Source organism: Sinohyriopsis cumingii, chromosome 14 (assembly GCF_028554795.1).
Source record: "Sinohyriopsis cumingii isolate HCF-2022 chromosome 14, ASM2855479v2, whole genome shotgun sequence".
In the NCBI taxonomy this organism is placed as follows: domain Eukaryota; kingdom Metazoa; phylum Mollusca; class Bivalvia; order Unionida; family Unionidae; genus Sinohyriopsis; species Sinohyriopsis cumingii.
The window spans coordinates 69,290,691-69,299,412 of NC_142974.1; positions in this window are offsets into that span (position 1 = coordinate 69,290,691).

Below are 8,722 nucleotides of genomic sequence, written 5' to 3' on the forward strand. Positions count from 1 at the left end.
ACAGATTAGGGACAAGACAAAAACATTTCTTGTCCTGCATCTGGTAATTCTGTTACGGCATTAAGGCTATACTTTGATCCCATTAACACTAGTATGAGTCCGACATTTTCATCCCATGCAGATGGTCTATTCAGGCACAGACATGCAATATACCCATTAGACGTAGTTTTTGCAATATTTTTGTGTTATGACCCGATATTGAAGCAATATATTGCAAGTCTCTTGTAAGTAGGCAAGTTAGAAATTCAATTTATTACCAGCATTCACACTCATGACACTCCAACTGTACACATGTGGCCACTTAATAGTATTACCATATGATGGTCGGTCAAGAACGAAAGACGGACCAGTTGAGGAGGACAATATTGTTTTCCCTCCCTTTAGTACCATCAGGTGTATTCGGTTATATTCAAACAGTGTCCAAATGCAAAGATAATAGGCACATTAATGAGTGACACCGAAAACGTTCACCCGATATTCAATCACAGAAACAGGAAAGACACGTTGCTGCCACTTCATGGAGACTTGTGGAGAAATTGATTGAAACAGAAAATGTAATGAAAAGTGAGTATAAGAAGAGAGCAAGAACATTTTCTTCATAGTAGAATATCCGAAGCAATCCATCATTTCGCAAAATCTCTTAGCATCCAGGCGAACGTAACCAGAACGTTTTTGTCGGATGGCTGAAATAGCGTTAGCAAAACTTTTAAGCATGGATAGTAAATATTTCATTGAGAAGGATGATTCCATTCATTTTCAGATAAATCAATGACAGGCATAAAACGAGGGGAGATAAAGAGATGATGCAAGGAACTGGAGAATGCACTATTAATGATGAAAAATAAATGCCATATCGAGATAAAACATTTGTTTTGAGAAATTGTACAGAACTATGAGGTAACCCGCACAGAGAAAAAGGCAGGCAAATATATTATCGATGGAAAATTTTCGATCTTCTTTATGGCTATGCAGAATCAATATCAATAACATGGATATAAGCTGTGCTTGAGAGACTATAGAGATTAGTGACAGAGCTCAGTGATGGAAGGGATGCAAAGTGTACACTCTTGTCAGTCTATCAGATGCAAAGTTCTGGAAAATCGGGGCGTCCATGTTCATATGCAGAAAGTGAATAACAATACGACTGTCTCAAGAGTTGGTAGTTATATTTTTCTTGTTGAATCGGAAGGTGTTCAGTCTGTAGCGATGATACATGATATAACAAGACCACTGGACAATGACAATACAAGATTTATAATCGTATTTAGGCAGAAAATACTCATTAATCTGATGGGTGAAAATACACTATATTTGACATTGGTATAGCCAATAGCAGTTCGTGACATTCTCCGTATGCATAATGTAGTCCGTTGTCCCTCATTTGACATTTTGTACCAGAACGTCGATTAACAATCTCGTGGCAAACATTCCAGTCGAACATGCAAACTTCGTGAGGTACTGGACACTCAAACTCGCAGTGTGTTTTTGATGGAAAAGAAAGAATAAACGAGCTCTCATGATGTAATTCAGTTTGACATTGCAAAAGATTTTTACTATGTCCCTTCCTTATGGGAATGTGAAAATCCAAAGGCACCGGTTAGTCAAGGGTACTCAAAAAGTACTTTGAAACTGACAAATAGTTTCAAGGAGTTTTACAAGCAATCCTTGGGTTACACTCTCTCACGATATATTTGGCATGTCAACTTCCTATGGAGAGCAATAACCAAAGATGACTTTATATTTTTCTTTCCAAATATGCTCTAGACAAAAGCACGTGAATACCTTGACAAGTTTTGGTGTGATTTAGTCTGGAATATACGTATGGAAGCTAGCAAGTAAAGAATTGCCCAGATGTTACCAAAATCGAATAGATCTGCCTCAGTATCCATAGACAACGAGTAAATCATCACAATATCCAATGAGAATCTGAATACAACAACGGACGGCTGCATTTAACACGCTATAATAAGGCATATAAAGTACATGTGCCACTGGGAGGCCTCCAGCATTTAAGGATTATCTCACATAAAAGACGATCTTATCAAGGACGTCAAACAGGAGGTTGCTAAATTTCAGCTGCTGAAATCAAAGTTATGTTTGGTAGTAAGCAAGGTAAAAACGAATTGTTCAAACTGCTTCGAGAAAAAGAATCGATGCTTTAGTTGCCAAACGACGAATGACTCTAAAATAGATCTTTCAACAGCTGTTGTGCACATCATTATCGATGTCCTCTCAAAAATGAGAAGCAATTTCTCGATTGTATTCCCCCGTTTCGTCTTCTTGATAAAGAAAAGGAGACCGATCTGGTGATTATCTAAACCATCTACGAAAAGACCGCGTGTAATTTCGCTCGTTAGACGAGTGTCTGATGTTCTGACTAATAGGATTCAGTGCGAGATAACACAGAATATTCCTCTAGAGGTTGCAGATGATATGAGAAGTAGAGTTTATACGGGAGTGATAAGCAACAAAAATACCCTCCTATGTTCTATTATGTGTACTATGGCAGATGACGAAATATTCATTCAATTCATGGTCTACATAAGAAATCCAACCAAAACAATAGAATACTCGATTGGTAGATATGTTGATGAGTATTCATCAGTAGGGTGTGCCAACTCCGTAAAAATGCGCGTTCTTCTTGGCAGACATATTCTCCGTCGCGCAGAGGTACTTAAAATTTATGACGAGGAAACAAAAATAAAAGTGAGCGCAAACAAAGATCACACTAGTGGAAATGGCGAAACCAAATGCATCGAAAACTACAACACTGGATCACAACCCTAACTGGAATGGCTTCTGATAAATTATTGGTGAATTAAATCAAATGTTTGCCAGACATGTTTGGTGAAGAAATCGCTGATTTGAAGCACTTTTCCAAGGATGTTAAGAAACAACTAAAGACGTCATTACCACAATTTGATAATCTCTTGCATCTTCACAACCCTGAATACAACGAAATGAAGGTGGATGTCCCAGATATGATGCGATGTTAAGTTGTCCTTTTTGTGGAGAAATCTGTATCAGCGTACAGCCAAACCATGTGGATCCTCCAAGTCATATTGATCAGTGTGAAACGCACGACACACAATTTCACAGACAGCAAGGCTGCAATGGTTGCAAAACTGAAGGCTGATGTGTCCTCACCATGGTATGCGGCCCAAAACTTGTGGCAAGTGAATTCAAATGTATCCATTCCCGAACAAGAGAAATGTGGGGTCCATATAAAAACTTTCATATGATATATACAAGTTGGAAAATTACAGGAGACCCAAGTCAGTCGGACTTCACATTCTGACAGTGGTTAATGATTACCTATATACAAGATCTTGCAAAAACACTACCAATGAAAACCGCCACACTTCACCGATCTCTGGCAAACGTTTACCAAAGAAATATAAATAGACAAATTGAACAAGGATATGGTCACATAATATTCTGGTCTCGAACATTGATGATGTATGTCTTGACAATGTATAAGACATATAAAGCAAGGAATATTCTAATATCATTTTTAAATTCATGCAATTGTCGAGTCAGGGAGTAAATGCACCTCCAGCTAATTGTCTAGAGAATGTTATTGATTGCCTATGCTATGCAATATGTAATATATAAGTAGTGGCTGTATTGTAATTATTGTCATCAAAAACTACATTTCCTTCAGAAATACATATGATTTCAATAGATTCGTTTTTATTTACTATTTTACTTACTACTACTTGTTATTATTGTATAACTGACTTCATCGAGACCCCAGAGTGTGATTTAGCTTCTGATATTCACAACAATGAGACTGATATTTCTCATTAGAAATAAAGACAAAATTAGGGTTCAGTACATTTCGTTCAATTTTAATGAAACATTCATTTTTCCTATCTGAATAAGATCGCTAGTGGCATTACTGTAGCAACTTCCAAAAGAGTCTTTTGGGAATAATATAAACTTTGTGTTAAGTGTTTAGGCTCGAATAAACAGTAACACAGAAAGAGTGAAAACAACAAGCTTTTTAATATTTAATAAATAATTTAGTTTCCTGGAGAATTCTGTAAAAACGAAAAAAAAAGGAGAAGAACTTACGGTTTCAAGAATCAAATTCAAAAATAATCTAAGAATAATCCACGAATTAAATTGCAAAAGTCCTAGTAATAAATGTTCTAATAATTTCAATTTCGAATCCTGATGGAATATCCAAGATGGAAGACGATGACGTTTGTTGTAGTTAGTACAATTCATTGTAGAAATACAAAAAAATGAAACGCCGGTGTTGGAAATCCAAATTAACTTTGTAAGCAATGTCTTTCCAAAATTTCTGTATGAGCACTCCTCAAAATATATCCAGAGAAAAAGGAATGAATCTGTTTGAAATCCAACTGATCTGAAGAAAATTATAACTTATAATCTGGCTAAAACAAAATAACTTGACATCAGTACAAAAAGCGAAAAACTGATAAATCTCTATTAAAACTAACAAATGCACGTAATGGAAAACTCGGAATTGCGAAACCGAAGGGGGGGGGGGGGGTCCACGGGATCGTGTTTGTCATGTACATTAAAAAATGACCCTGACCACAACCAATCATTTTACTACAAAAAATGAAAAATAAAATAAAAATTGTTTATATCTTAATTCATGTAGTCCCACCATAACCTTGGAAACAACCAATTGTTTTAAAATAAAATAAAACTTGTTTACGAAGGTAGCTACAAGTTCTGAAACAATGTCAGAATTCAGATCAACACCTGATGTTTATAAAATAACAGTCAATATCAATCTATTTTCTGAACAAATATCATCTCTAGTGAATACATTTACATTATAATAGCATATAATAGAATAATACATTTAAAACTGACAAACAATTAAATTAAAATGAATATTAAATAAATCAGATATACGTAACACTTAGATAAGAAGGCAATCATTTTCGAACAAAATATAATAATTTTCTAGATAAATATCATTTCATACATTATAATCAAAGAAGATAACCCAGATGGTATGTATAAAAAACTTTCAACCTTCTACTCATCGGATTTTTCGTGCTCTGAGTTACTTGCTTTATAGGCCAAAGGCTTTAAAAGCCATAAGCAAATATAAATAAGTTTACTTTAAAGAAGATTACATTATAAGATGAAGTGTAAGTGATTCACACTGAACGCGCGTGCTTAAATTTCAAAACCAATCAAACGTTATTATTTCAAACATTATTACAATAATGGCACCTTTATATTTTAATTATATTTAGGAGTTATAAAAATAATCACTCGACCTCTTAGGTGGTCTAGTGGTCAGAGAGTCTGCCTTGGATGCAGGATGTTGCGGTTTCGAAACCCGGCAGAGTCATACCAAAGACATACAAATTGTACTAACAGCTGCATCGCTAGGCGCTCAACATTAACAGGATAACGCTGGGAACGGTCAGCATGGTGTTAGGATAATGTGCCTTTGTAGAACATCATGATACATGTCTGAGGCATGACAAAACTATAACTGCACACTGCAGACATCGTAGCGATATGACCGAAAAAAGCTACGTTAAAAATTGACGTCACACACACTCACATACACACTTATACCGAAGGTGAAATACCATCAGCAAATACTGTGGCAGAGTTCATTTCGTGAATAATAAATAAGTTCTAGAATTCCTTGTATTGTCAAGGAAGCATTGCAAATTTCATTACTAACAAACCATTGCAACTATTTTTATCATAGTTAGAGACATTATAGATGAAATAGGTATAAGGTCTCCAATTTCTTTACTTCCGTCTGCTCCAAACGGTGGACAAGAAAACAGTGATGCTCCACGGTGCTTACTTACTTACCTAATTTGGATTAAAGTGGTTTACTCACAGCCGTGCATGTACTCCTGTTTCATGTCTGCACAGCAAATTGTTTAATTACTCCTCGGGAAAGGAATTCGAGCCACTTCCACCAGGATTGTATATGCTCAAGGAGCACTATTTAATTAAAGCCGTCAGGCAGTGGGACTAAGATTAGTCACTAACTGTCTGAATGTAGGGCTTTGAGGAGAGTGGGAATAGACCCAACACAAACTCAACATTTCAGTGCGCATATATTGAATTGGGTAAGATGTGTACGAGTGGGAAATAAATCCATCACGCACTCATAGTTATTAAGGCAGTGCAAATAGCGTGCACTGCCCTCTGATAGGTTTTAATGGTTGGCTGCGGCAAGGGACGAGAAGGCTGGAAGGTCAGGTCCAAGGTTACAGGTTTGTGCTTCTACACTCCATTGTATTTTGTTCTAAATTTGCCGTCTTACACAATTTGGATAAAAGTCTGTGCTGTTTTTGTTTGAGAGTTAAGGCGAAGAGAGGTATCTAGCCTGACAGCGTTATTGGGATGGTTGCCGCCTTGTGCAGCTGGTCCTGGTGGTCTATGTATTTTTAGACCACCTTTACTGTTGGATTAAATTTGGAGTCATATTAACTGGAGTTATCTACTTTGATTGCAGCTTTGTGCTGCCCGTCCTGATGATCTTTGGTGTTTATACCACCTTAGAGTGACAATGTATGGACGTACATTCCTAATGGTAGCAATTGGATAGTCACTTTAAGTGGTGAGGCCTGGTGGTCCTGGGTGTTGGACCACCTTATATGATCTAGTTTACTGGTGTTACTCGATGTTTCTAGGTGTTCGAGTACCCTTAATAGTATTATAGCTGTCACCTCACATTTAGTTAGAGTGTTACGAGTCCTCAGATGTATTGAATTATTAGTGCACATGCTGTTGTGGTTGTTAGATAAGAAGGGGTGGTTCAATTAAAGTGAAGAAACGAATAGACAGGCTAAAATGGTATAATGAATATATAAACGAATTTTTTTTAAAGTAAATACATTTTGTCTTCTCCCCCTGTTTTTTAAAAACGGAAAGAAAACCAAACCAATTTTTCCGCAATCCCCTATTTATACTCATAGTTGCATTAATTATCAGGTGTTATTTTATGTCATATTCAGTTAGCTTGGTGCTATCTTATTTTCAAGCAAATTCTTTTTGGTTGACATGTATCTTTGCCGAATACTCGGGTCGCTAAGACTTGTAAAAGACATCTGATCTTATTTATTCCATAATTTTGGGGCCCCGAGTGGCCGAATGGTCTAAAGTTCTCACCGTTCCGGATCATTGCCATCCTACTTCTGTATGCGTGGGTTCGAGTCCAAGGCTCGGCTAGCATGGGTAAGTTTGAAAGCCAGCCAGTAGCTTCTCGTGGGTCGGTGGTTCTTCTCTGAGTTTTCCAGGGTTCTTCCTCCACCAGTTATACTGGCCACCATGTATAGCCTTTCTTGTGCTGAAAAATGGCGTTAAACCAAAGAACAACAACAAGAATATTCAATAATTTTAAATTTGTTAGTCAGTCTACCAGTCATGTTAAGTTTGGAAATATTTTGTTTCATTTATTTTCCTAGCATTTGGTTATAGATTTTTATGTGATGTTGTTTTCAGGCTAAATCTATTTTGATAAGACTGATATCTTAGCCGAATACTCGGGTTGCTAAGTCTTGCCACAGACATCTGATATTATTGTCCGTTACATTTAGTTCATTAACCTGTCTCCTAGTTGTATTTATTTTAATGGTATTTAGTTATTTTTTTAAAGCGTCATACATCCGGATACCCCAGGATACTGCAGTAGGGGAACGGTGCAGGTACAGCATCAACCCGCGCTTGTCGTTACACACCGCTACATGGGCGGTAAACCGACTGCTGCCACCGCACCTAATTATCCACATAATTACCCGAAGAGAGTCGTCGACTGGTGAGATGACCAACTGTATTGCGGATGGTATAATGATGGTACTTTGGCTTTATATGTTATTCTGTAACCTAGATTCGTATATAAATTAACTATATTTGTATATGTGAGGTTAAGGTTGGGACTGTTATTAATTAGAAACGCTGGGTATGTTTCCGGGGATTCAATCTTATTTTGATCCATGTTTAGTTTTGTTCTTTCTTTATTTAGCTTTTGCCAGGTGTTGAAAATATGTGTTAGGTCTTATGGGACCCGGCAGTGGTAGCAATATGTGTTGTGGGGTAGGGGTCCTACGAGCTACCCAAGGCTGCTTACCAATTTAATTTGTCCCTGTGTAAATTCTGTTTATGATCGTTTGATCGTTATTTTTAACCTTTGGTGGTTTCCTAGATCTGCTGACGTTCTTCATGATGGAGTATAGGTTTCTTCCTTTAGTATTGCGGTTGCAGTTTTCTTGCCATATCGCATTGATATAATTTTTGGTTATTCTTATTAATTCATTGACACTGTATTGGAGGTTAGTATAAGTTGGGTCATGTAGGTTTTCATCGCTACTTGGTCAGCTAATTTATTTCCTTTGATGTCAATGTTGGATGGTATCCACATGAAGTCAACTATTTGATGGTTAGTAGTTAGCTCTTTAACTGACAGATAAGTTTGTTCAAGGAAAATTTATCTTGAGTCGGTATTACTGTTGAGAATAGACGAAATGACGCTTGGCGAGTCACATAATATTACTGATTGTTTGATATTTTTTCTATAATCCATCTTATAGCTTATATGATGGCCCAGAATTCAGCTGTGTATATGGAGCAATGATCCGGTAGTCTATATCCAATTTTAATGTTCAATTCAGTTATTACTACTGCTGTTGCTGTTCTGGGGGGAGGGGTCTGCTATTTTGGACCCATCAGTGTATATTCTGACCGAATTAGGGTATTTGAC